Here is a 27,052-nt window from a genome sequence, read left to right as displayed (position 1 = left end):
TGGTATCCTTTTTTAAATCTTGACCCAAGTATATGGTTTTGAGAGACAGAGGAGGGGAAAAGAGAGAAACATTGATCAGTTGCCTCCCGTACGCACCCCAACTGGGGACTGAACCCACAGCCTAGGCACAAGTCCTAACCAGGAATCGAACCTGCAACCCTTTGCTGTATGGGTGACGCTACAACCAGCTGAGCTCCCGGCCAGGGCAGGAGAGCAGTGCTGCTTTAGAGAGAGAAGTCAGGGAGACGTGGGGTGATCTTTGAAGAACGTGTGCAAAAGCATCTCAGGAACTATGTGTGTGTTATAAAGGGGAACTCTTATCACTTGAGAAAAGATCCAAAATAGACGTGACTAATCTCTCAGGGCTGGATCTTACAGGAGGCTCCATTCCTAGCACAGCGGACAGCCCAGGGGGCCCTGCAGGCCGCTGGCCACCCCACCCTCTGCAGCAGCAACTTCAAGGTTCCACACCACAGTCACCCAAGGACGGGAACATGTCCCCCCAACAAAGGCGTGACCAGGCTTTCCCAGAGGCCAGAAGCTCGTACAAGGGACGGTCCCAGCTCCGCGTATTGCACACCGAGCAGAGTTCCTGGAATCTCTGTTAACGACTGTATTAGCATCATGACCGCCGCCCTGTACGGAGCCCGGGCCCCCTGCCGCGGGCTGGGGGCGGATCCGCCATGCAGCGCTGCAGCTGATCCCCCGACCGCGCTGCAGAGTGGGGGACACACAGTGGCCACGGCCGCCCCACCGCCGCCCCGGAAAGCTCACCCGCAAACCAGGCGGCCCGGCTCAGCACCACAGCAGGTGCTCAGGGACGGCCGGCTGCGTGCCAACGGCCTCACGGGCCCCGTCACCACTCAGCAGCCACGTGTGCACTGCTCGCTCGTGAGGCCTGACAAAGGACCCACGGGGACGCTTCCTTCCTAGCCCGCCACGTTCCAATGACACTGTGAAGAAGTCCAGCTGAATTCACCTCCTGCTCTGTCTATAACCTCTAATGGGTGCCTGGCCGAGCATCTGAGGGGGCACGGTCCTCAAGCATCGTCTGCACGGCACAACGCCTGGGAGGCCCAGTGAGTAATTCCGTCCCCTAACCACGCAGCTGTCAGAGCCCCCGAGGCCGGAGAGCCAGCCGCAGCGGACGGCGCCGTCAGGCCTTCCCACGAGCGTCAGCGGCACCGCGTGCTCTGAGCTGGGAGCCACGGACGTGTTCTCGGGAGGGCTGTCTGTTCCCCCGCCGTCACCCAGCCCCGGAACTCGACGCGGGCCTGTGTCGGTGAACATCCTCTCGGTATTCCAAAATCAAGCCTCTGAAATGAACCCTCCCTCAACGGCTCGTTAAGGGGCTCGACTTTTGAAGGCCTGAACATAATCAAAGGTTTTTATGGATGAGTTTATATAAAAGAAAATGTTCCATGCCTTCCCGAAAGGAAACTTCACATCCCTGCTTTGTAAAAACTAACACAGTGCACTACCTTCTCGTGGGGGGGGGAGGGGACGCAATTTGCTGGCTCCTTTTACCACCCTGGTCCCTGGAAGGTGCCTATTTACAGAACCCTCAGCAACGAGCACAGGACACAGGCCCATCGCTGGGTGAGTACGTGAGCCTGTGAATGAATGGACGGATGGACGCACACCAGGGTGAGGTGGTTACATGTCCATCCTGCTTCAAATGAGCCTTGGTCAAAACAAAACCAGCTCCTGCTTCTCGAAGCGGAAGCGCTGCCTCGTTCCCCAGCACCGCCCCCCACCCCGCCCCGCACGATGGAATACAGCTTTGACTTTTCCAGAGAACTGCTAGATCTTGAAAGTATTTTAATTAAATTCATCTGCATGACATAAAATAAGCAGACGCTTTTGAACAAAATATTTTAACAGTCCCTTCCGTGATTCAGTCACATTTTCCGTCCGAGTTCCTGCACCGTGACTATATTCCGTGAACAGAAATGTGCGGCGTAAAGAATTGACCAAGGCCTGTGAAGGCGAGACATTGCCATCCTTAGGAACTGAAGTACAAGCCTTTGTTAATCCGTACGCCTCCTCTCCATTAATAAGGCCGCCATTCAGGGGAGGCCGAAATAAAGCACACGAGACGGCCTGTGCTCCTTTTCTGAGCAAACAATTATTTTTCATGTCCCTGGGCCTCAGTTATATACACACGGGAGTGAAGGCTCCCCAAGGACTCACACCTGATGGTCTGAACACATGTGACAAGTCTCACGTGACAGCCACCGCACAATCAAAAGCTGGGCCCCCAGTACCACGCGGCTCTGGGGAGTGTGATTTCCATCTAAAAGGGGGGCAGGAAAAGGAAGAAAAGGTAGAGCAGAGAAGAAAATGAGAAAGAGCGAAAGAACATCCACATCCATCAGCCACGGATTCTCTCCCTGAGCCCGGCCTGGTAGACAGGAGCAAAGGCCTTGGGTCCCCTCCTGTGAACAGTGCTCTGGCCTCCAGCACCTCTCCCCAAAAGCTTCAGAGAGAAGCCGCACTCTGTTTCAACACAAGACGCTCGTCCCGCAGGCTGGACAGCGCCGGGCCTCTGAAGGCGGCGGCAACAGACTTCCCGAGGGCGCGCCCTCCCAGAAGAAAAGGCGTTTAGAAGCAGGTGGCCAGAAATCGCTGTAAAACCTCAGAGCGTTTGCTCAACAAACACTGACTCAGCGCAGCCAATGCGGGGTGCCGGGCACGGCGCCAGACAGCGCCTGCCGGTCTCAGCCAGAGGCCGAACCTGCACTTCCCATGGTCCAGGCCAGATTAGATGCTATCTGGAAGCCGCCCGAGCGTGCTCCCACTGATCGCGGTCCAAACGGTCTGGCCAGAAAAATGAAGCTTCTCTACAGCACAGAGCACACGCCACTGGCCTCGCTTCCAAGACAAGAAACACACAGGCTGAACACCTGAAATACACCTTGTACCCTCACCTCCTCCTTTTTTTTACATGAAGAAACGAGGGCTAAGAAAGGTCAACCAACCTGCCCAGAAATACGGAGCTACCAAATAGTGGAACAGGGTTTGAAATTCACACGTGTCCATCCAATAACAAAATTCTGAGTCTGTCTAATAGGCTCCCCTGCACATTGAACTTACTCGGGCCCTAAAACACGCAGCCAGGGAATCCTTCACTGCCAGGCCCGTAGCCCTCTCGTCCACCCCATGAACCCGTCCTGCGAGGCCCGGGTCACAAAGTTCTTCCTTCTCCCCCCCTCCCTTTCCTAGACTTGGCACGGCGTCTGGCATGAAGTAGGTGCTTAGCAAGCTCTAGCCAAGTGGAAAGTATGCACGTCCAAAACAAGAAAATTATGGCACCTTTTTATTTGTTTGCTGAGGCATGAGCATTTCCTGAAATCAATTTTGCTTTCACGCATGTATGCGTACAGTCAACTCCAAGTATGCAGAAGGAATTCAGTCACTGCGGCCATGGGCGATGGCTCAGCAAAGAATCGCTCCCTGAGAACCATTAGGGAGATACAGAATCAGTGCTTTACATGCGTGACGGTTCAACCGAAATTCTGCCACGTCATTGCCTGACTTACAGTGCAGTTCCTTCCTGGACATATGCCGAGTGAAGAGAGAAGACTGAGGTGTTAATGAATATGTGAGCTAATAATGTTTAGCTTTGGAGTGTACTTTTGTACTCATTCTGATATTCAGAGAGGTCTAGGAAGATGAACTGTGAAAATCTTGTCTACTTTGTTCTAGGAAATTGTCTGATTTTTCATCCTGAATTAACTCCTTTCCATAAACCATCCCCAAAGTACTAACAGAGGAAAAAGAACTCAACGTGGCCATGAAGAGCTGGATTCACGCCTGGCCTTCCTCCTCAGCAGCACGGGGCCTTGGGAGAGTTATTGACCGGTCAGCATCTTCTCCTCTAAAATTGAGGATCCTGCCCATTTCAATGTTTTGTACCAGTGAGACGGGCCGGAATGGTTGGCATATAAATGGTGCTCAGCGAACGGCAGGTGAAGTGGAATTTACTTCTCTTACCTTCCGGGAAGCAGGGTCTCCGCACCCTCATCTGTAAAATGAAGGAAACGTACCCGCACTGTTGGGCTGTTATGAGGATTGAGAGGTCATAGGAGTCTAGTGTTTGGCTTATAATAAAGGCCACAGAGTCTGTTGTCATTCACACACACACACGCACCCACACACCATTTCGCTCTACCCAAAATACAATGAAATCGCAGAGGTGAGCAGAGTCACACGTACACAGGTCAGACCCCGGGAGCGGCCATTTGTGCACAGTCATGGCTGTCAGCTCTGAATGTACCACAGGATTACGACAGCGTGCAGAACAGCTTCCCTCAAGTCCCAGTATGACACAAAATCTGTGCTTACCCCACCCAGAAGGCGTCACAGCGTTAAAAATGGGATGTACCTCACCACGCTAACCAGCTAAAAAAAGAAAACCATATGGTCACTCCCATCGATGCAGAAAAGCATCTGACAAAATTAAACACCCATTCATGACAGGAACTCTCAGCAAACTGGAAATAGAAGAGAATCCGATAAAGGGCTCGTACAAAACGCCGGCAGCGAACGTCTTACTCAATTCTGAAATTCTGGATGCCGTCCCCGAAGACCAGGAACCCGACAGGCACGTCCACTCCCCCCCCACAGCTGCGCTGGACGCCCTGGATGGCGCGAGAAAGCAAGAACGAGGAGCGGCCAACGGGCTGGGAGGCGCGGAGCTAAGCTTGGGATTCACGGCTGACAAGATCATCTATGTGGAAAACACTAAGGAATTTACCGAAAAAGCGACCAGACCACCAGTTAGTTCGTGTCAAGCAGGAGGGAACTTTCGGGGGTGATGGAAATGTTTTGTATCATGATGTGGTGGCATCTGTCAGAGTTTGTTGAATTGTAGCCTTAAAAGCAATCCATTTGTAGATGTTAGTACTTGACTCCTTGTGGTTCACAGGTGCAGCCAGCCCTCCAGCCCGCCCCCCCCGCCCCACAAACATGACACTCCTGGGCCGGAAACATTTCCAGGCTGTGGTTTCCTGTCTCAGGGGCAGATCCTGAGTGGTAAGTCAGAGGAGGCCCCGGAGAGGGACCTTTGCAGGAACACAAGGCTGGAACAGCGTCCACGTAAGATCGGAGAAGGCGGTCAGGGTTCTGCAGCCTGGAAGGGCAGCTTTATGAAGGGAAGGAGGCCGCAGCCCGACAGAGCTGCACACACATTTGCTGACAAATCCCAGAATGGCAGCACCGAGGTTGTCGAATTCCGACAGGTTCCCTGGTCTAGCCACGGGTGTTTCAGGTGGGGAAAGGGGGGCTCCAGAAAGAGGAAGAGACTTGTGCCGGGAACACAAAAGTTTCTACCAAAGACCAGGGGAGGGGAGTTGGTAAGCCCAGAACAGCACAAAGCAGCACCAGGCAATCTGGACGTGTAGATTATGTGCACCATTAATGAGAGATCCCTGAGCAGCCTGTCGGGGAGCAGTCCTAGTAAGTGCCGGGCCCTGGGTTCCTCAACAGCCCCCTGAGGTGCCTCCCGATTGCAGAAGAGGGAAAACCCCAGGCAGCACCCACAAGTGAGCTGGCTGCACGCCGGCCCACGGAACCGCCAAGGAGACCCCATGCCACTCACCCTCAGCTTCCCCACCTTACTGTTCACTTTCACATCGGAATAAACATACTTGCAAACGCAGCCTGAACGGGAGGAGACCTGGCTGTCTATTGGTTGTTCTCGGGCAGAACACTGAGCCTACTGTGTGCAGCGTGCTTTACTGGGTCAGGCTGGTTCCTATCCGTCCCGGTGGCTCAGAGCCCAGCCATCCAATCCTACGGTAGGCAGGCCACACAGATGCTCCCTAAATTCCAGAAGGGAAGCAGAGCTGTCCTGATTGCTCCAAAGATATCAAGTGTGTTCCTATCTAAAGTTTGCAATGCAGCTGAGAAAGGTCTCAATCCAGCCTCAAGACTGGGAAAACGTCTCCATTTCCACTCTTCAAAAGCCAGCCTCAGACAGCAGTATTAACAAGCTTCCACCCACTCCAGTCAGAATCTTGGGTGTTTTCCTGGGTTCTCCTCCCTTCCTCAGCCCCCAGAGCCAAGAGGTCATTGAGACGCATCCCTCCTGCCTATTTCTGCACTCTGGCCCTCCTTCCCCCCGCCCTGCTCCTGCCCGGGCTCTGGCCTCACCCCTCCGGCTGGAGCCCTTGCCTGACCTCTCCCTGGCCCCTCTGCCTGTCCTTCCCGCTCCCAGCCTCCAGGGGCTCCTCCGGACTCAGATCCTGCCCGGTCCCGCTGCCTGAAAAGCCTCCCACAACCCCCACCATGGCCAAGATGCAGTCTGAGCTCTTCAGCTGAAGGCAGAACTTTAATGAAGAAATAAACCAGAAGTCAACACACCCTCAGCAGAAAATAAACACCTTTCATCCAGCACAGGAAAGGAGAAAGAGAAAGAAAAGCGGGGGGGGGGGGGGGGGGGGGATTTTTTAACTGTGCTGGAAATGAATTATAGTTCTAAATTCTAAAGGCAGGGCATTATTTTAAAGAGCAAGAGGCATGGTATGTGTGTTTCATGCGCACGCGCACACACACACACACACACACACACCAATCTATGCACATACACACACACACAACGATGGGGTAATAGGTGGCTTTTTATTTATTTTTTAACTCCCTCAATCTTTAAATTTCCCTCTCACTCTCTAGTGGAAAGTCTATTCTTATAGACACTAAATTAAGTTGGGTTTTTTTAGTAGAGATGATTATAAAAGTAAATTAAATTCACTTTCTTTATGGCCGTCCTAAGGACATTTTCACTTCATCAATCTGCACCTCAGGAAAGTAAGGTGTCAGAACAGCCCCCGAAGGGGTTCGCGGCACCCCGCCCCACGTGAGGTTAAAGGGCAGCAAAGCAACACGTGTGGAGGGGGAGCCCGTCCGGAGTCTGAGAGGATCAGCATTTCAACGCCACGCTTTGAAGATCTCAATTGACTCAGTCTATCTGGGCGCCCCGAGATCACCATCTGTGCTTCCTGGCACTTGCCTACGCGTCAGCTTATGCAAATTTCTAAGTCACCTCTGTCCCGCGGAACGAAAGAGAAGTTCAGGCCCATCAGGCTCCGCTCACCAGGACCTGGGCCCCGCAGCCTCCGGGCCTCCCGGCACCTTCACAGCCTCCCAGCCCGGGCTCTAACCCGGCACCAGGGCCTGTCCCGCACAGCGCAGAGCGCCCACCCGCCGGGTGCTAGCAGCGCCCCCTCCGCCAGCGGTGATGCTCGAACCCACCCCGGACCGTGCGGAAGCCCCTAGGGCGGCCAGACTGCATAGGTGGGGCAGCCCTGCTCTAGGCCCATCCCACCGCCCTCCCCGTCCAAGGGAAGCACCCCAGCCTCCTCCTCCTCTGGAAAGGCTCTCCAGGTACCACCACCCCATGGCCACCCTCAGAGTTCCCAGTCTCGGACAAACAGCCCGACTAGCTTCACAAATGTCCCCATCACTCTGCCCCCACCGCCGGCCAACCCCATGCCCCAGCGCCCACCTGGGCCCCACCTCCGCCCTGTCCCCAGCCCAGAGCCGCCAGCGCAGGTAGCCCTCTCCTGGTGTTCTCTCCTGTCACTCCCTAACGCAGTGAGCGGGCCAGTCAGCCCGCCACGGGGCCTCGGGCTGTACCGAAGGGAACCATGCACGGTGCTTGGACACATCCGGCCCCTGTTAGGACAAGCACGATGGGGAGTAACCACGGCAGGAGCATCATGCCAGCGTCACCTCAGACCGTCCCGAGGGAGCGGCCAACGCCCCGCACTGTGTGCTCTGTCTGCCCCGAGGGGCCCGCCAGGGCGCGGCCAGCGCCGCCGCTGCTGCCCCTCCGAAGGCTCTGAAAGGCACTTCGCCCAGAGCGCCTGGCGGGACCCCCTCCCCGCCACCCAGGTCCCTAGGCAAACAGACCCCTGTTTGGTTCACAAGGACACCTAACTCACTCGGGGGCCAAGGCCCCGGGCCCCAGCTCCCGTCTGATTAATTCCCGGCTCCACAGGCGCGCACCCCACCCCCAGGACACAGAGGGGAAATGTCGGGGCAGCACTCCTGCAGGGGGTGCAGCAAAGCACCCGGAGGAAGTCAGCTCGTGGGGAGCCAGCCTCAGGGCAGGGCGCGGACCGGGCTTTCCTGGGGGAGCAGAAAAGCAGAGCCTGCTCTGGCCTGCACCCACCGCGAGGTGGGGGAGGGGAGCACACGCCACACATTCTCAAGTTCCTCCCTCCACACTTCCCCAAACAGGATGTCCAATCAGTGAGTCATGAAAAACAGGGCATTTCTAGAAATCCATTGGAAGGAAGGTGTGGGAGAGAATTTCTCAACACAGAACAAAAAGACAACATGCAAAGCGAACAGGGCCTTTGCGAGGCCGGAAGTGGGCCCTTGGCACCTGGCCCCAAGTGCTGGCTGGGCTGTCATCTCGCTCTGCCCCTGCTCAGCCCGAGGCCACCCCACTGGACACACCCCCCTCCCCCAACACATCCATCTTCCCGCACCTGCCAGACCCACCCATCTGGTCAGACCCTGGCCTCTCTAACAGATTAGAGCCCCAGCTGGTGGCTGGAACCTGCTTCACAGATGGTGAGCCATGGGCCCTCCTCCCTGCTCAGGACTTCCTAGTGCCCGCAGGAGGCAACCTCGGTCACCGGTGCTCTGCAGGACGCTGAGCGCACGCCACCCTGCATCGGGGCCATCTGTGGGCTTCTGGTCTCCCTCCCGGAGACTCCAGCAGCGCCAGCTGCCACAAGCCCCCGCTGGGTCACTGGCTCTGGGCTACAGTTTTCCTCATTTAATCCTCACGCTGGTCCCGGACCTACGCAGTATTATCAGTTCTCCCAGTTTACGGGTTCCGGAAGCTCAGGCTGAGAACGCTGAAAGGCAGCACACAAAGGGACAGATGGCAGGGACTCACAAGCCAACCGCCGGGGCTGAAACCCTGGCTTTACCTCCAGCTGCATGATCCTGGGAAAGAGCCTGCCTCTGTGCCCCAGTTTCCTCTGCTTTAAACACGGGGCGACCACAGAACCTACCCACAGGCTGTCAGAGGATTAAATATTTAACTTGGGCTAAGCACTTAGGGCCTGGCACATGGCAAGCACTGTATCAGTGGTTGTTAAATAAAAGTAAGTAAACAGTGTATCTGCCCATGGCCATACAGGTATTAATTGGTCAAATCAGTACTTGAGTCCAGATCCAACTGTGTTCAAAGCAGATGCTCTGCTCATCGCACAGACGCAGGTGTAGCACGCACACCTGGGAAAGGACCGTGTCTCACCCGCCTGTGCGTTCCTCGTAAGCACACTGGTCCTGGGCTACCACACAAATTTTAGAAGTGCTACTAAAAGACTGGAGTCTGAAGAATTTATAAAAACCTGTTTCTGACAAGAGGTTATACACACCAAAGAACTACCAGGGCCTGCAAAAGCGGGGTGGAGGGAGGAGAAGAAGCATAAAAGCCTTTCACTGAGTTAACTCTGTCATCTGGGGATCCATTCTAAGGATGTTTATTTTGGAGGCCTTAACATGAACAAGTAAATAAAGTCCCACAAGACAGAGCTACAGCACACCAGGAGCCAGGGTGACAGGGCAGGTGGCAAGCAGGGCTTCGCAATTCCTGTGCTATCTGAGAGACTCTTCAAAGCCCCAACACAATGCCATCCTTCATGATAACTGTCATAGGGACAAGATCGCTATCGCCAAAGCAGCCCCGGGGGGCTAACCTCCCAGCCCTCTTAGACAATAATTAGATGAGTCAGAGAGTTTCAAAGCCTCTGAATCTCTATTGCCAAGCTACTTTGGTCCCACTGAGTAAAAAAACAAAAACAAGAGCGCAGATTGGCAGCCTCATTTCCTAATAAGCAGCAATCGGAAATACACAGGTAATCAATCCTCAGAGCCCTGCTGGAGGCAGGTCCCGGCCAAGGCTGCAGCTGGGCACACAGGGAACCTGGAGTCCCCTCCCCCAGAGGGGCAGGTGACAGCACCCCTTGCAGCCCAGGTCATGATGTGCTTCCTAACCCACCCAGTCATTCAAGTATCTTCCTCCTTTTTAAAGTGTCAACAACACTCACTAATTCAACTTTTCAAACGGGGCCTTCTAAGAAGCAAGCCTCTTCCTAGCCCCACAGAAACAAAGTTTCTATAAGCTCATTTACACCAGGGGCCAGAGAAACAAAGTTTCCATAAACCCATTCGCACCAGGGGCCAGAGAAACAAAGTTTCCATAAACCCATTCGCACCAGGGGCCAGAGAAACAAAGTTTCCATAAACCCATTTGCACCAGGGGCCAGAGAAACAAAGTTTCCATAAACCCATTCGCACCAGGGGCCAGAGAAACAAAGTTTCCATAAACCCATTCGCACCAGCTCCCTTGGAACTTGCAATCTCAGCTATACCTGTTGGCTATTTTCATTCCACTCAACAAACATGTATTATGCATGTACCATGTGCCGGGCACAATTCTGGGGGCTGGGGATGCATCGTTAAATACAAGTCAAAAATCCCTGCCCCCGTGAAGCTTACAGTCCTGTGGGGGGGAGGGGAGGGAGAAGCTAAAACTGGAATGAGTCAATCAGGTACTAGGGGAGGGTGACACGGGCTGTGGGGAAAAGAGGGGTCAGGAGAGCAGGGAGCACGTGGTCTGTGCAGGGAGAAGGGGCTGCCTGAGAGAGGTAGCTGAGAGTGCCGTGCAGGCTGCCTGGGAGGAGAAGGTGGTCCTGGACAGAAGGCACAGCCAGGCCACGTTCTGAAGGACCCGATGTGCCCACAGCGCAGCCAGGGGGCAGTGTGGCCAGCGGGGAGCAGGACAGGGAGTTTAGGTGACAGAAGTCAATGCAGTGCCCCTCCTCAAGGGGATGTGGACAGGACCCTAGCAATGAATGGTCCGATGAGCAAGGTCGCCGCACTCTGAAGGTCACAGTCTGACCCACAGGCGGATGGCTGGCCCTGGGAGAGGTCCCTGCGTGGCTCTGAAAAGCCAGGAGGAGGGCCTCTCCTGTCTGTGGGAGCCCCTCACGAGCATCGCAGGTGCTGCAGAGACCAGAGCAGTGGCTCTCTGGCGGAGGAATGGTCCGCGGGAAAGGACAGTGACGTGGGGCGGCGTGATGCGCTCAGTGTGGCCGGTGGGGAGGGTGGGAGATGGCTGGAGAGGCGGGCAGGGCCAGCGGGCCAAGGGAGCCTGGGCATCAGCTAAAAGGTAAGGGCAGACATCCGTGCGTTCTAAGCGCGGGGTGCAGAGGCTGTTGGGTAATCCAGCTGATAAAAGGACAGGGTGAGGGGTGTGGCTGGAAGAAGGGGTAAGACGTCAGCGCCAGGGAGATCAGGGCTGCTGACTCACTCCAGGCCGCGCTGACTCATTGGCATCACGTCCCAGAGGGAGACGGGCCCTGTAGGCAGGCGGCTCACGCAGGGCAGGGCGCGCCATCCTTGCCTCTCACCTGCAGCGGAAAGGTCAAGGCTGCTGGAAGGTGAACGGAAACCGGCCCTTCCCCGGCCCCGGCGGGGGCAAGTGTGACGTTCAAGCGCGGAAGTCTGCAAAGGCAACGCACGGCACGGGGTGGGAGTGTCTGGTCAGCAGAGCCAGACGGGGGATACGGGAGACACAGCTGAGGACACCCAAGGGCCAGAGGGACAGCTGGCCCGCTGCTCCATGGGCGTCTCAGAGCTGGAACACGGTCCTCCAGCGGGCAGGAGGCGGCAAGGGCAGGGCAGGGGTGGGTAGTGGGGACAGGTGCTCCCGGGACACAAGCCAGGCAGGCACCCCGGTGTCTGAACAGGTACAAGGCAGAGCCTGGGCTTCCGGGAGGAGGCAGCTTTGTGCCGGGCGGGCGGCAGGCCTGATTCTTGACTGAACCCAAGTCTGTGCAGAGCCCAGGCTCCCTGCCCCATGCGCGACGCCCTTCGCAGCTGGGACTCGAGCTTAGACGTGACTTCACGTGAGTCCGGAGCCAGGAGCTCCGTTAGGGAGAGGAAGACAGACAGACAGCCTGCAAACCCAGAGCAGGGCCCGCGGGGGGCTGCCACCTGCTCCCTGCGGGGGACCCGTCGGGCCAGAGTCCCACCAGAAACCCTGCCAGCAGAAAGAAGTGCCTGCCCCCCTGTCCTGCGGACAGAGAGGAAGTCCTCTCGCCCAGGCTGGAGTAAGGAGGAAAGGAAGGAAGTGGTTGGTTAGGGAAAGTGACCGACAGTAACCACAGAGCGGCCCCAGCCCGGCAGCGATTCCCCGCTGGCAACGGGCAGGTGTTCACGCTGGCAGGGGGCGAGAAGGCGGCCTGTCCCCGGCCACGTGAACATGCCAAGGGCCTCCATCGCACGCTCAGCGCCCAGCCCGCGCTCCATGGCACAGATACCCGGCCCTGCGCCTGGCCTTTGCGGCTGCCTTCACTGCAAAACCCTCACGGATCCGGTCCCAGCCGACGGGAAGGGCTTTCCCAGTGATTTGAAGACGCAGATGGCTTCCTGAGAACCTTCCCGCAAGTGGAGAAAATGTCCCCTGCTTCCCCACACCTGTCCGTGCTCCCAGCCAAGACGGAAGCCGGACGTCCGCCCCAAGGGGCTCAGGAGATGCGGGGACTAGGAGTGGCGTCGGCTCCCACCCCGCTGCCCCCCCTTCGCCTACCCGGGGGGAGCACCTCGGTCTGCTTGCAGGACCGCCCCGGAGAGCCCGGCGCAGCGGCTGGTCCCAGACACCTCACAGGCCCTGGGCCCAGCCCAGTGACGGTCCCACTCCTGCCCGGTGGCAGGCTCCCCAGTGCCATGCCTCCCTCCCCGGGCTGCCCACAGGACCCTGGCCAGGCAAGCCTGCTCCCTCCCACAGGCTGTCATGAGTGACCCGGCGTTGCCATGGCGACTGCCTCTGTCTCACACGCATCCATCACACCACATGGTAACTGCTTGTTTACGCATCTGTTTACACTGTGGCTGTGAACCAGAAATCCGGGGCCCTAGTCCCACTCGTAAACCGCCTAGCGCCTGCGCTGAAGAGAAGACCGCCGACAGGTGATGCAGATAAGCAAACACGGACGCCTCCTCTGCAGAACTCACGGAGCTCTTCCCAACCAACGCCTCCCTCAGAGCAAGCCACGGCCCTCCTCATGCCACACACAGGGACAGGGCCCAGCACCGCCCCACACCCAGCTAGAGAGGGGACAGCCCTCCACGGCCCTGCGAGGACTTAGCTTTCTGCAAGCACCTGTCCCCCCCATACACACCCCCGCCACCAGGCTCAGTGCTTTGTTCCAGAATGCTCTCTGTCACCTCCTTCTGCTCCCATTTCTCATCTCTTACTCCATAAATATCCCTGACGGTCTTTCCTGCTGGGCCTAGTTTGTCCCTCCAGGTACTGCTGGCAGCATGTCTGGGGGGTGGGGGGGGGCAGTCACATACCCCTCTCCTGGCAGCTGCCCCCAGGGCCCAGCTCAGTGAGGGTGGGAGACACAGTCCTCAGGTTGCTTAGTCAACAGGGGGGCGGACTCCTCTGACCAGGCCCCAGGGACAGAGCAGGTGGGGCTAGTGCTCCCTCGGTGTGGCGGCCTCTGAGCAAGCCTGACCCAGTGCCCCCAGAGCAACGGCAAAGCCCAGCGCGGGCACGCCCTCGAGGCTGAGTGGCGTCCCTCCAGTACAAGCTGCCAGCCCCACCGCTCCATCTTGAACCCACCTGGACCTTCACCCCTGAATCTGAGATGTAACGGCCCAAGGGGAAGAAAGGGACACAATGCTGAGATGGCAATGACACCTGTCCTCCCAGAGAGCTCCCTTCCTGGCCTCATGCCCACCCTCTGTACTGAAACCCCCCTCCCCGCCAGCCCCCCGCTGTCCTGACCGGCCACTTCCCACCTGCCCCCCCTCAGCCGGCGACCCCCCCACGGGAGACAGGCCAGGCCTTCAGCGGGGAGCAGGCGGGGCTCCTGCGGAGGACGCAGGACCTCCCACCCCTGCTGCTGGAGCTGCCGGACACGTCACGGGGAGGCGGCAGGACACAGGACTATCGGCACACTTCCCAGTCGTGCCAACAACCCCGAAATCCCAGTGGCACAGCCCTCTGCAGGGCGTGCATACTGTCTTCTCAACAGAGACGTGCATCTCCACAGATTAGGCATCAGCAGACGCCACCTGCACTTGGCTGTGCTGGCTCCCACACATGCATGCACACACATGTGCACACATGCACACAACACTCTGCTTTCCCTTGGGATTCTGAGAAATTCCATGTTCAAATGGCACCTCATGTCTCGCCCGTCTAGGTGACGGCCAGATGGCAAGAGACCATTCATCCGTCGATCACAGGTGCACGCCGCTCGGGAGGAAGGGTGCCACTTACCCTGTCAGCCCAACACAGACACACCGCCTGCCGGCCCCCAAAGGGACTCTGTTTCCCGCAGCCACCCGATCCCCCTTCCCCAAAGAAGGGACCTGAAGTCAAATATCAAAATGCAGCAACCAAAAGGAATGATAACCCTATAAAAACCAGGCATGTGATGATCGACTCAAAGCCTGGGTACCACTCAGCTACCCCCTAAAATCCCTGCCTCTTCTCTGCAAGGTTAACCAAGAGCATTGGCAGGAGGTAAAAAAAGAAATACAGAGTAAGTACAATACTCACTATGACACGTGAGAGAAACCTATTGTTAACACTGAAGGGAGATATGACTCTCAAAAGGATACTTCATTCCAATGATAAATAATTCAAGACTGACAACGTCTCCAGGGTTATAGGGCCACCAAGCACCTCCCGTCACAGATGTAACATGAGTTACTCCTTATACTGAGATTCAGGAGCTCTTAAAACCTGAGATTAAAGATACCCCCTTGCATGTAAATTATATCATTACACCTGCACTCGCGACACCTGGGCCTTCCTCTCCAGGCCTGCTGCCATTATCTGGTTATCACGAATAAACAGCACCTTTCCCCGGAAACAGCTAATACCACTAGGATTAACAGTAACGGGAACAATTAACTCTCTCCTAAAGTAATGGGCACATTTCTAAATCATCTGTCTCTACAGACATTTCTAAAGACAGTAACATAATAATGCATGTAGAGCACTTTGAATATCTTTCAAAACAAAGATACGGCACCAGGTTTCTAAGCACACAGCCTGTATGTGTGCACACGGACTCATAAATACCACGCCCACGCAGCTTTGCAAACTCAATAAGGTAATTACTGAGTGGCTCCCAGGTACTCAGGTGGCTCCAGGGAACAGAAAGTTTATGCACTGACGAGAGCTGTAAGATCCTGGTTCGAGTCTCTGGGCGACCAGCAGGTATTGTATTCTGCAAAGCCGCTGCACCTCTGGGAGGCCGTTTCCTGAGATGTAAACGTGCACAAGGCCCACTCCACCCAACAGCGTTTTGAAAATTGTCAAGTGTAAATAAAAACAATAGCTTATTATTAGAAAAAAAGAGCTCCTGCTCTCAGGAATCCACAGTTTGGTTTTAGGAAGGAAGACAACAGACGCAGGCAGCAGGTCCACAGCGCACGGGGGCCCCGCCTCAGGACAGAGTCCTCTCTGCGACCAGGGGCTGCGGGTCCGGCGCTGCAGGATCCAAGGTGCTCAGCACCAGGTCCCTCCCTTTGGCCAGCGTGTGGCCTTATGATGAGGGCTGAAAGGCGCAGCAGGCATCCAGGTCTGTCCCAAGGATGGATGGATGGACGGACGGACAGACAGACAGACAGACAGATGAACCGCTCCATCGATCCATGGACTGAAGGCTCAATGCACAGATGGATTAAAAAGCAATGAGCAAAGCCAGTCAGAGACGAATTGCTTTAAGGACACAGAACAGAAAGCAGTTCTGCCAGACTGGGTGTGTTGGGGAAGGTGGGGCAGAGGAGACGTCATGATTAATGTGTGTGCAATGAAGAAATTATATTTCAATCGGCACGTTTTATAGAGCAGAGATTTCAATTCTCACAAAAAGACTTTCCTGTTCCTCTAACCGTTTCAAAGGATGACATGGCAACCTTGATTCTGCAAATCAAATACATCGCGTTCTGCACACACAGCAGCCTTTCGCAGGGAAAGGGAGAAAATCACAGAACTGAAAAGATGGTCTGCACCGTCCACGTTTTCCGAGAACCACGTGCTGGGTGCCAGGCGGAGCTCCGAGGACTCAGGGAGAAGTAATACTTAACCCTCGCCAGGCACGATCACAGCGGGGACGCTCGCAGCGGGACGGGGCCCAAGAGGAAAACAACAGCAAACCGGAGTCTGAACTTGGAAGCTTCCTAACTCCAACAAGGAGGTGCCAGAACTGCCTACTTGGCTGATGCTGCCGGTCCCCAACTCCTTAACAGCAGACTGGGGACCCGGGTCTGTCCTCATGCAAGTCTGTGTGTCCTAGGAACAGAACCCCTCTGCACGGCCCAAACCCCACCCTGAGGGACATGGGGCCAGCACCGAGGGAAGGAGTCAGTTCACATAAATTACCTTTCTCAGTGAACAAAGGCCCATCAAAATCCCACAGAAAAACTCAAGATCTGTTTTCATGGAAGGTCCACTGCCCGCCACGGCCAAGGGCAATGACTCTGCTTCCACTGCAGGACCAACCTAGACATCAGAAGCACACCCCACCACGGCCACATGCGACCCTCAGGGGTCCCTGCGTCCCCCCCTCTCCTCCTGCCTCTGCCGGCCACTCGGGGTCCCTGAGTCCCCTCCTCTCCTCCTGCCTCTGCCGGCCACTCGGGGTCCCTGAGTCTCCCCCTTTCCTCCTGCCTCTGCCGGCCACTCGGGGTCCCTGCATCCCCCCCTCTCCTCCTGCCTCTGCTGGCCACTTGGGGTCCCTGAGTCCCCTCCTCTCCTCCTGCCTCTGCCGGCCACTCGGGGTCCCTGCGTCCCCCCCTCTCCTCCTGCCTCTGCCAGCCACTCGGGGTCCCTGCGTCCCCCCCTCTCCTCCTGCCTCTGCCGGCCACAGCCTGGCCTGGGGGCTCTGCTGCTATGTCACCGCACAGCCTTTTCTAGGACCCTGAGAACGATGTTAGGCCACAGAGAACCAAACGGGGTTCTCTTCTTGCACCCTGTCTTTTCTGTTTACTTCCAGGTTCCAAGGCTCTAATTATTCAACCAAATAGCACTTTTATTTTTTGGAAGAACAATAATGAATTCCTGAGACACTCATCTGCTGACAAGGTTACTCCCTAATTATTCCAATCCCAGCTCTAACAAAGGGTCAGCTCCCTGCACCACTCAGAGTGTATTATGTATTAGGGCAGGAAGAAGACCTGGGAAGGGAAGCCACCAGGCCCACCGGCCTCAAGGACAGAGCCTGGAGGGACGCAAGGAGGCTCACAAATTAAAAGAGCACATAGAACAGGAGCCCGGAGGGATTTCACATCAGCCATGACTAGAGCCATTCCGCTGTGAGATCGATCAAACCTCCTTTAGTTTGCTTTGACCACAGAGAAGAAAACTGCATTTCAAAAATTAAGCTCCTTACAACGCAGCTACCGAAGATAATAAATCCTTGTTAAAAGGCAGGCAAAGAACCTAGTTCTGGAGAAAGGGGGGGAGGTGGGCGGGGGCCGGAAAGGAGGCACCGGTCACTGTCCTCACTGAAGCTGCGGCTTCGACGGGATGGGACCAGAGAGGCAGGAAGGCAGGCCCGGCCTGAAATCCGGAATTAAGGCTCCCCGCCCGCAGGCCCTCTGGAGCAGCCTCCTGCCGCCAGCGAGCGTGCCGGGCCCGAGGCTTGGGAGCTCTTCCCGGCGAGTGGAGACAGGAGCGGAGCCCGGGAAAGGAGGAAGGGAAGAATGTAAAGCCTTGAGCGCTGCCCGGATGGCAGCACAAGCAGCTCACTCCCCGAGGGACAGACGGAAACAGCCGCGTGGAGGAGGGACGAGGAGGAAGGGGCAGAGCCATCTTGTCCACCTCGGGCTGTCGCGGTGCGCCCTCCCCGCGGGGGCAGCTAATCCGGCCGCAGCAGCTCTTCCAGAACGGCGCCCGTGCCCTGCCTGGCAAGCTGCAGCTACGGCGGGCAGAGGCCCCGGCTCCGCCAGCCCTGCCCTGAAGGAGCCCACGCCCCTCAGCCCATTTGCCACAAAAGGAAAACAAACAGGAGAAGGCACGAGGCGAGCAGGACACCAGGAATCTGAGTGATGACCTTCTGGCCAGAAGTGAGCGGCCTCGGTGGCAGATAAATTAAGGCAGTGCTTGTAGAAAGAAGCCACCAAGAAGCCACACTGTCCAGCAAACACGATGGGCCGTTCGGAGGTGGGCTCTGGACCAGACAGACACCTCCCAGGCGTCCCCGGACCCCCGGCTGAGGGAGGCACACATCTGAAACCAACTTCCCAACGCAAGTGAGTCACTAACATACTTGGCACCTAAAGGCCAGGCTGGTGAATCTTCCAGTTTTTTTAGTATAGACACCAAATGAGAAGGAACAAAATAAATTAAATGGAAGGAGTTTCAGCTGTACATACAAACTATTTTCTTAATACCAAAGTCCATTAGTTAATAAAGCCACTGAGCCCCTAGACTGTGCAGCCCACTGGGCATTTATAGGTGATTAAGGATTAATCACCAGCCCTCGCTGGTTTGGCTCAGTGGATTGAGCGTCGGCCTGCGAGTTAAGTGTCGCTGGTTCGATCTTCCAGTCAGGGCACATCAGAGAAGGAAAACTCTGACTCCAAAAAACCTCCGCTGCCTTGCGGCATACCTCTTCAGGGGAAAGGCTAAGGGAGTAAACCCCGACAGAAAATCCGGAGCCGGAGTCCCTAAGGCGGTTTGACGTTGTAGTCAACACCGTCAACTCCTGCGGCGCACCTGAAGCCAAGCTGTATTGACTCCGTCTTTCCCTTGGACCCTTCAGCTGCGAAGAGAGGGGGGGTCTGCTGCATGGGCAACAGCAGACCCTCCATATCACCCTGCCCAGGCTCTGTAGCTTCAGCTTCACTGGAGAGGACACTCCAGCGTCATCGCAAGATGTCGATTCAACACGGGAGGAGACAGATACCGTGTCACTCCCGAGTCGGACTGCACAGCCATTCTCGGCGGTGCAGATAGACTCTTAAGAAGCTACACCATCGTCTCTCGAGACGGACGGCTGCCGCCGCCGCCGACGGCTGCCGACGAAGGATTAATCCAGCAGTTCAGCAATAAAAAGAAATAAAAAGCAGCCTAACTGTTAAGGAAGAAATAAAACAATCTCTAGTTGCAGATAAAATGATCTCGTATATGAAAAATCCTAAAGAATACACACACACACACACACACACCCTACCTACTAGAGCTAATAAACAAGTTCAAAAGATTGTAGGCAATATAACATCGACATACAAAAGGTAGCTGTATTTCTATACAGTAGCAATGAACAACTCAGAAATGAAATGAAGAAAACAATTCCATCTACGATAACATCAAAGAGAATAAAATGCTTAGGAATAAATTTAACAAAAGAAATATAAGATTTCCACACTGAAAATTACAAAATACTCCTAAAAGAAATTAAAGACTTAAATAAATGGAAAAAAAAACCCACTCCAAGTTCATTGACTGAAAGATGTTAAGATGTCTGTACTTCCCATGTTGATCTACAGATTCAATACACTCCGCCATCAAAATCCCAGCTGACCTTTTTGCAGAAGTTGGCAAGTCAATTCTAAAATTCACTTAATAAAAGGAACCCTAAAGAGCCGAATAATCTTGCAGAGGCACAAAGTTGGAGGACTCACACGTCCCTAGTTCAAAACTTACCATGACCTACAGCAATCAAGATGGTACTGGCATAAGGACAGACGTAAAGAGCAACGGAGTTGAGTTGAGAGTCCAGAAATAAGCCTTTACTTCAAAGATCAATTGATTTTTCTTAAAGGTGCCAAGAGAATTCAATAGGAAAAGATGCTCTTTTCAACAACAGCGTTGGGACAACCGGATACTCACCTGCAGAAGAATGAAGTTGGATCCCTGCCTCACATCATATTAAAAAATTAACTCAAAATGGTTTAAAGACGTCAATGAAAGGGCTAAAATGATAAAACCCTTAGAATAAAATAAAGACGCAAGTCTCTGTGACTTATGTGAGACACGAGTCTGGTAGACGTGCCAGCAAAAGCACAACCAACCAAAGGAAAAAAAATCAATATTCTGGACTTAAAATTAAAAACTTCTTGGACAATGACAATAAGTACCTGTCGGTAATAACCGTAAATGTAAATGCATTAAATGCACCAATCAGAAGACACAGGGTAGCTGAATGGATTAGAAAGCATGACCCACATACATGCTGTCTACAAGAGGCCCACCTCAGAACAAACGATCTACACAGACTGAAAGTGAAGGGATGGAAAAAAAATATCTCAAGCAAATGGACATAAAAACTTCTGTTCTTCAAAGAACACCAAGGAGGTACAAAGCTGATCCAAGAAATGGGAGAAACTATTTTCAAACCACGTATCTGAGAAGAGTCTAGTTTCTAGAATATCTTAAGTACTCTTACAATTCAACATTGAAAAGACAAATAGTCTATTTTAAAATGGGCAAAGGATTTGCAAGGTATTTCACCAGTGAAGATACACAAATGGCCATAGCAAGGCTCAGCACCAAGAATCGACCATCAAGAAATGTAAACCAAGTCCCTTCGATGCTGCGTCACACCCACTAGGGTGGCTATAATCAAAAGACAGACAATAACAAGTGTTGACGATGATGTGGAGAAGGTGGAGCCCCACCCACTGCTGCGGAGAACGTGAAGTGGTCCAGCCTCTTTGGACAATGAACATAGTCACCATATGACCCAGCAATTCCGCTCCCAGTTATACACCCAATAGAACTGAAAATATAGGTCCACCCAAGAATCTGTACAAGGATGTTCACAGCAGCACTATCATAACAGTCAAAAACCGGAAAGGTAACACAAATGTCCATCAGCTGATGAATAAATAAACAACATCTCGTATACCCACACGACGGAATATTACGCAGACAGAGAAAGGGACGAAGTACAGATTCATACTATGATGTGGGTGAAGCTTGAAAACATCATGCCAAGTGAAAGAAGCCGGAAACACGAGGCCACAGACTGTATGATTCTATCGTGTGAATTCCATTCTATAAAATGTCCAGAAGACAGAGACAGAAAGCAGTGTGGTAGCTGGGGGTGCTGAGGAAAAGGCACTGGGGAGTGACCGCTCAGGAGTGTGGGATTTCTCCTGGGGTGATAAAAATGTTCTGGAACTGCGTACTGGTGACGGCTGAACAATTTTGTGAATGTACTAAAATAAATACTGCATGAAACACTAACAAGGGTAAATTTTATGGTGTGTAAATTGTATCTCAATTTCTTTAGAAAAGCAATTATAATAAAAATAAGTGCCTTGAGAAGCCATAGAAAGTTTTTTGTTTTGTTTTTTTAAATCAACTTGCAGATGTAATTCAGAACTGCACTTTCTTTTCAGGATTACAAACTAGCCATTGCTTGCTGACTTTTATCTCCCCCATGTACTCCAGAGCCCTTACAAACGCAATATGCGTGCTACAAAGAACCACGGGATTTTCAGGGGAGGGGGAGGGGCTCGCCAGAGATCAGCTAGTCTCAACCCCTCGTTTAGAGACCAGACACTCATATAGCAAAGCGGAGGCCCGATTAAAACTGGAATCGGCCCTAACCCCACAGAAAGAGCCAAATCCACAGAGCAAACGTGGAAATCACGGCTTCCCCACAGAGAACACATCTTCCAATGCTGAGAATACTGGCTCCCCCCAACCCCTAGGGAAAAGCTCTCAGGTCCTTTATATAAGAGAATCAGTGTTTACTTAAAGTTCAACAGTTCGGGTTATGTGCTGGCCACACACCCCTGTGGTCACTAGCACGACCTGCTTTGCACCAGAAGCAGGCCACAGCACAGAGGTAATCAAGGCCGAAGTCTGCAGCCCAGGCTGCAAGAGCCACTTCAAGGTGGGTGGCATGGGGCACACAGCCCGTCTGTCCCAAACTTACCCTAGCCGTGCACCCAGGGAAACCTCAGCTCAGGGCCAACCACCCCACGGCCCCCGGGGCCAGTTGGGGGGACGGGCTCTGAAAAGCGGGGCGGGAAAGAGGCCACGTGTATGTTCCCCTCCACCCTCTTTAAAAGTGTGTCTATGAACAGCCCAGAAGAAGAGAAAGTAGGGGAGACGGTCAGGCAAAGGGAAGACACAATGTCACGAGCTGGGGTGCCTTGCAGTTCACCTCAGCCACTGAGGCTGGACCCAGGACGTCCCCTGCCCAAGGACCCGGAGCTGGTTAGTGACAGGGCCGGGCTTCAGGATCTCTCCTTTCAGAAATCTCGCTGAAGTCCCCTAACTGCCAACGGGGCGCTGACTTCTCAGCCACATCTGCCCAGACACGCCTCCTCATCTCCATGACTCAGCCCTCAGTGGCCACTGCTCGAAACGCAGGCTTGCGGACCAAGGATTTCTCACTGCCTGCCTGCCCTTGGGGTCCCATGTCCTTTTAACTTACTTCAAGGTAGTTAAGGTCACTTAATAAGCTCCCCTGATGCTGAATGTGTCCCCAGGGGTTTGTGGGCCATCACACAGTCTCAGCAGCAATGGGGACCAGCCTGCACTGAAGAGACCGAAGGGACACTTAAGGAGGACTCTTCACGGCAGCGAGAGGTCAGCGGGAGCCGGTCAGGTGGGTCAGTGACGGGCCAACAGGAGTCAATGTCCTGAGGGCACAAGGAGGGTGCTGATCTAGGCCTGGCTGGCTGTGGGGGCGCCTGTCTGGGATTCCCTTCTCAAACCGTGGTGCAGAGGTGACCTTAGGACCGACCCCAGGATGGCCGAGAGGATTCAATCACCCATTCAAAGCGCAGCACAGTCCTTAACACAGACTTAAGACTCAAAGAAATGTCAGCCACCCTAACGAGCATTTAAGGAAAACAACAAACCAACAAACCAAAATGATAATAAGAAGGTGATTATCTCTGAGAAGCGGGGGAATGAGGCCCCGCAGCCCTGATGGCCTGGCTAGCCTCTCATTAGAGGGCCTGTCTGCGTCGCCCACCTGACGTATTGGCAGCGGCTGTGTGTGAAAGCACATTGACAAGGCCGCCTTCAGCCTGCGGACAGAGAGGACACCATTAACAACCGTGAGAGTAGGGCAGGCCTCCCTCCAGGAACGAGTGGGCTCCGCGGGGCTGAGCCTGGCCGCAGAGCGAGGAAGACACTGAGCGGGAACCACTGGTGCAGGGACAAGGACAGAGGCACCGGCGAGGAAACAGGGTGGCAGCGAGATTTCCCAGAAGCATCCACTCGAGAAATGCAATAGACACAACGCAGTAAAACTACAGTGAAAGCACGCGACGCTCACAGAGGCGCCCACGCGGGGCCTTCTGCGGCCCGGGCTGGGCACAGGCGGGGGGCTGCCTGCACACCCGCTCTCCCGTCCCCGCCCCCACTTCCAAGCTCTGTGACCTTGGTCGAGTGGCGTAGGTTCTGTGGGCCAGCCGATGGTTTTGTAATAACTCAATGAGTGTAAAGAACGCAGAGCATGCCTGGCACACAGGATGTGTCCAATAAATGTGAAACAGAGAAGAGGAGACCCCAACAGCGGCTGACGGGACAGCTCTTCCACCGCGCTCCGGGGTCAGACATGCTCACGGGACCGCAGCGTCATCTTAAGCGCGCACCCTGCCGGGAAACAGTGCAGACCGCTGTGTCTACCTGCAAACCCTCGCTCGTGTCCTGCTAGACTGTCCTCTCTGGAACAACCGCTGTGACATTTTAAAATGTCAATCAGATCGTGGTATTTCCTAGTCAAATCCTTCAGCAGGTTCCCATCCCATCAGAACAAAATCCAACCCCCTCCCAGGACAAGGCCTCTTGTGATAGGGCCCTGCCCGTCCCTCAGGCTCCTCCGGGAACACTGGCTGGCCGTCCTCCTGTCCCTAAATGCCCCAGCCGGTTCAGGTCTTAGCGCCTTGTCACCTGCAGTCCCTGGATCCCGGCTCTTCCCTGGCTGGCTTCCTCGTTCCATCCGAGGCCGGCTCTCACGCTGCCTCCTCACATTTCAGTTCCCTGAGTTCCCACGTCACTTTCCGTTCCCATATTCTGCCTAATGTCTCTTCAAAGCGCTCATCACTACCGGACGCCACATCACCTAACTGTCTGCTTACGGAGGTGATTATCAACTCCACTTGGAAGTGCCCCCGCCTTCAGTACCAGCAGCCACGTCGACGTCTTGCAGTCCCTCTGGGCTCACCTGCGCCACTGACCCACCGCACACTCCGCCGTCATCGGCCGTCACCGCAGTGAAGCTCGCGACAGCTGGTAAAAATCAAGGGGACCCCAAGAAAGTGGCTCCCCCTCCGCAGGAGGCAGAACACAGTGAAGACAAGGCAATGTCTGAAGAAGTTTAAAGCAGTGGAGAGGAAGTTATATCCTTCCTCAGACAGAAAGCAAGGAAGACACCACACCTCCAGAGAAGAAGGGAATGGTTTCCCCAACGAAGAAGACTGTGGCTGCCACACCAGCCGAGAAGGCAGTTGTCCCCCTGGCAAACTGGCAGCGGTTACACCAGCCAAAGCAGCAGCCACGCCTGGTAAGAAGGCAGGCGCACCGGGCAAAGCACTGGTAGCCACCCCGGCCAAGGGCGCGGCCACCCCAGCCCAGGGAGAAAGGATGGCCAGAATGCCAGGCAGGGAAACAGTGATGAGGAAGATGATGATGACGGTGAAGAGGAGGAAGAACCCAACAAAAAAGCACACAGAAGAGGAAAGAAGGAAACGACCAAACCGAAAGCTGTTCCAGAAGCCGCGACGAAGCACGTGGAGGAGGCAGGACCAGCCCCACCCTCCAGCTGGCCTTGCGGATGTCGGAGTTGGTGCATCTCGGAAGTCTGGCCACATGGATTTGGAATCTGCTGGAGAAAGCCTTTGGCGATGAAATTAAACTAGAAAAACCAAAGGGAAAAGACAGTGAAAAAGATCGAGAGGCAAGAACACGTTTGGGTAAAACTGCCTTTTTCAGTTACTCAGGATGAATTAAAAGCAGCGTTTGTAGAGGCTGTGGGGGTCGGATTAGCCAGCAAGGATGGAGGGAGTAAAGGGACTGCTTATAACGAACCAAGATAAAAGCTGATGCAGCGCAAACCTTGGAAGAACAGCAGGGAACGGAGCTAGAGGGGTGACCCATTTCCCTGTCCTGTACTGGAGAGAAAGGTCAAAGTCAAGACCACAGACGTGGAAAGAACAGCACTTGGAGCGATGAATCCAAACTCTGGTTTGAAGCAACCCCTCCTACGGTACAACAGAAGAAACTTTTCAGGGAGTATCTGAGAAGTGCCCCAGAACCAAAATGGCAAATCTACAGGGTACGCCTTTTCGGAACTTGCTTCCTTTGAAGATGCGGAAGAAGCTTTAAATTCCTGTAATAAATGAGAAGTTGAGGGCACAGCCACCGGGCCCCAGTTGCAAGGACCCAGAGGATCCTCCAATGCGAGAGCCCAGCGCCTCAATGCTGGCGAAGGTCTGTCTGAGGAGACCACAGAAGAGGCATTTAAAGGGGCGATCTGATGGCTCTGTGCGGGCAAGGACAGTCCCCGACCAGGAGACTGGATCTCCCAAAGGGTTTGGTTTCAGTGAGGAAGATGCCAAAGCTACCAAGGAGGCTACAGAAGACAGGAAAGGAAAGGGATGGACACAAAGTTACTTTCGACTGACTGGGCCAAGCCTTAGGGTGAAGGTGGCTTCAGGGGCCGTGGCGGAGGCAGAGGTGGCTTGGTGACAGAGGCCAGGGAGGCTCTGGAGGCTGAGCAGGTGGAGGAAGAGGAGGAGACCACAAGCCACAAGGAAAGAAGACAAAGTTTGAATAGTTTCTTCTACTCCTGTCTTTCCCTCTTCTATTCAAAAGGACAGACTCTGGGGTTTTCACTCTGTTACCTGATCAGTGACAGAGCCTCCCAAGGACATTCCAAGACAGTACACACTCCTGTGGTCTACTTGGAAATCCATATAAATAACTTTTCGAGGGAAGTATCCTGCTGCTCTTTTTTTTTTTTAAATCCTCATCAGAGGATATGTTTATTGATCCTAGACAGAGAGGGAGGCGGAGAGGGAGAGAGAAACGCGGATCAGTTGCCTCCCGTATGTGCCCCAACGGGGGATCGAACCTGCAACTTTCTGGTGTGGGGGACAGTATTCCAACCAACTGAGCCACTGGCCAGGGCCCCTGCTGGTTTTGACTGAGTATGCATATAAACTTTTTAAAGAGATGAGTGATAGACATAACCCTTATCTGTACATTTTGAATTTATATTGTTTCTTCCCACTACCAAACCATTTCTTCCCACACGTAGTGCGTGTGTGTAGAGGAAAGCAGAATGTTTTATAGTGATTTTGCTTCAGTAACTTGGGGACAATGAAAAGTCCTAAACTCTGGGGCCAGGAAAAAAAAAAGAAAACATCTGAGCGTGCTCCAGGCCCCACCCAACCAACCGAGCCAGAATTGCAGGGAGGTGGGAGCTGGCCAGGCATCTCTTTTCTGCACATCACCCCCAGTGATCCGTGCGTGCAGCCCGGGCTCACAGTCTAGAATGTGCTTCTCCCATTTTCACGTGCCTATACTGCACGGGAGGGTGTTACTGAACCATCAGTTCTGACTCAGCCGGTCTGATGTGGGTCTGAGGGTTAGGGTGGGCCCTTCTTTTGAATTGCACTGCGCAGACACTGCAGGTTTGGAATGTTTATGCTCTGCGGAGAAAGGCACCAGGGCCTGGACATGTGCAGGGAACGAGAAGAAGCAGAGAGAGCTCCCCATTCTTGGCCTGAGCAGCCCTCTGAGAAGTGGGTGGCTAGGAAAATCCAACCAGTGGGCCACCACGTCAGGAGTGGAACAATATTTGCCGAAGGCAGGGAGGCAGACGTGGAAGGCCTTATCAAGACACCTCAGTGACTAATGCATATGGTGGCCACTTTGACTTCACAACCCAAGCATGCCATGGGCCAAGGCCCTGCTAAGCACGGCACCCCCGCCCCCCACCCCACCCCCGCAGCACCTGACCACGCCCATCCCCGCATGGCCACGCCCACCCACGTGGCCACGCCCATCCCAGGCCTGTTAAGG

General features: G+C 54.4%; 1 protein-coding gene and 1 pseudogene across 2 annotated transcripts in view; one reads left to right on the top strand and one right to left on the bottom strand.

The window, feature by feature from the left end:
* The window catches only part of ASAP2 (ArfGAP with SH3 domain, ankyrin repeat and PH domain 2), a 134,940-nt gene that overhangs the window by 103,712 nt on the left and 4,176 nt on the right, over nucleotides 1-27,052 (bottom strand). The gene's annotated exons all lie outside the window — the stretch shown is intronic.
* Nucleotides 625-25,802, top strand: LOC150005595 (nucleolin-like; annotated as a pseudogene).

Source organism: Furipterus horrens, unplaced genomic scaffold (assembly GCF_987537825.1).
Source record: "Furipterus horrens unplaced genomic scaffold, mFurHor1.1.pri manual_scaffold_6, whole genome shotgun sequence".
In the NCBI taxonomy this organism is placed as follows: Eukaryota; Metazoa; Chordata; class Mammalia; order Chiroptera; family Furipteridae; genus Furipterus; species Furipterus horrens.
This window is presented reverse-complemented; position numbering and strand designations above follow the sequence as displayed.